This window comes from Echinops telfairi, unplaced genomic scaffold (assembly GCF_000313985.2).
Source record: "Echinops telfairi isolate 266 unplaced genomic scaffold, ASM31398v2 ScPeMD7_7410;HRSCAF=8448, whole genome shotgun sequence".
Lineage (NCBI taxonomy): Eukaryota > Metazoa > Chordata > Mammalia > Afrosoricida > Tenrecidae > Echinops > Echinops telfairi.
In genome coordinates this window covers 26,927,368-26,929,531 of record NW_022111310.1, presented here as the reverse complement: position 1 = coordinate 26,929,531, position 2,164 = coordinate 26,927,368, and positions in this window count along the sequence as shown.

Below are 2,164 nucleotides of genomic sequence, written 5' to 3'. Positions count from 1 at the left end.
GCTGCCCGCGGCCGCCGGGAGGGCGCGAACCGGAGGCCCCCCAAGTCCGCCCGCCCCGGCACCCCAGCTCCTCGCGGCTGCTAGGGGCCGACCTCGGTCTCCCAGCCTCTGACTCGCACCAAACTCCCCGGCCCCCACTTCCATCTCTCTCTCTGGGTCTCTACTTCCTCTGGGTCCGACACCGTCTTTGAAGGTGCGCTTTGCCGCGGACGTCGTGGAACACAGGGGATGTCGGCCCCTTCTCCCCTCTCCCCTCCATTCCTGAGCTCCCACGGCAGACGCTCTCGTGGCTTCCCGAATCTTTAGGACAAGGTTGGGGGAGGGGGGCAGGGGGGGAGTCACAGCATGGGTGGGGTGGGATCTGCCTCTTCTTTGGAGGCCACGAGGACAGGAGGCTCCCGGTCCCCCGACTTCTGCCTGGGGGCCCACTCACATCCACGCTCCCTCGCACATCCACGCTGACAAAGCTTTGCTTTCACCTTCCGGCCCCGCACACAGGGGTGTCTCTGCCGGACACCCCCTTCCGGTCGCATACCAAGGATCAGCACCCACAAGCCCACCCTTCCCTCCACCACTACCCCGCAGCCCCCCTCACCCCGGGGGCGGGGGTAGGGTGGTGAACAGCTCCATCCCTCAGCACAGCTCCATCCCTCAGAGCCCCACTTCCAGCAGGCCGGGCTGCTGTGTTAGTGTCCTTCCTGGGCCGGGGCTCTAGTGGCAGTGTCTGGGGCTGACTGGGCCTCCGTCCCCATGGAGCCCAGGGACCAGTTGCAGGGTTCAGACCAATAGGCCTCTTTTCTCTGGTCTTCTGTAATGCGGAGTTCTATTCACCCCGGCCTGTCCCTGAGCAGAGGAGAGGCTGTGAGGGAGCTCAGCACAGCTCCATCCCACAGTCCGGGGGTCCGGATGTCCCCAAGCCCTGGGCTTCCAGCTGGTGCGAGGACAGCCGCCCTTCTCTTGATGGACAGGTGGTTAGGGCCCAGGTGACGCTGAGGAGGCTTGGGGTGGTGGAGATGGTGGTGATGATGGCGGGAGCCCTTCAGAGGTTGAGGCGGGTGCACGGGGCCCCAGGGAGTGCCAAAGCAGGCCACCCCTCCTTGGGTGGGAGTTGGGGACTCAGGCACAGACGTGAGTGAACAAAGATGCACAACCCGATACACCAGCCAGCTAGGCAATCATGGACACCCCGACCCAGAGACACACGAAGTGAAACATCCACACAGCCACACGCTGCAGATCAACGCTGATTCTCCAAAGACCCGCAAGGTTGGGCCACACACAGTCCCCGGCAGCACCGTGTGGTGGGGCAGCACTGCCCTCTGGTGATTTCTCTGGCAAACTCCCAGTCAGACCCTGCCGGGTTTCCCAGCAAGCGGGGAAACACACCCCTCGCCCCAAATCTGCTGCTTGGAGCGGAGTCCAACTTAGAGGGACCCTGGAGATAGAAGAGACCCGCCCCGCGGGGTTCCCAAGGCGGCACGCTTTGCGGGCCGGGCGGAGATGGTCACCTCTTTCTCCCGCAGAGTGGCTGAGCCCTTAACCCAGTGGTTCTCAACCTGTGGGTGTCGACCCCTCGCCAAGCCCATCGGAAAACACATATTTCTGATGGTCTTAGGAACCAAGACATCGCTCCTCTATCGTCTCCAGGCGGGTCCGCCCACATGCAGATAGGCCCACATACGAGTACCGGTGTGAAGACTGTTACCCACGCTACACCATGCTTCGAGACAAAATTTCATTTATTTGTAATTAGCAATAAATATTTCACAATACATAATTACATATTGTTTTGGTAATCATCACGATGCTTTCATGATGTTCAAGTTGTAACCATGAATGTACATCCTGTCTATCAGATACAGACATGACGATTCATAACAGTAGCAAAATGTCAGTGATGAAGTAGCAGCGAACATAATGTTGTTTGGGGGTCACCATCACGTGAGGAACTGTGTGAACGGTGGCGGCATGAGGAAGGCGGAGAATCACTGCCTTAAGCAATGGGCCCCCAGGGATCCTTCTTAGAGCCATAGCTGAGCTATAATGGAGAAGCCCTAGACCCAGAGAACTAGCGGTCCTAAGGACGAGACTTCAGGGATTTAAGTGTTCTTGGGGGAAAAGCTCTCCCGAGTTCCAGGCCCCTGACCCTGTCCCCCACTTGTTC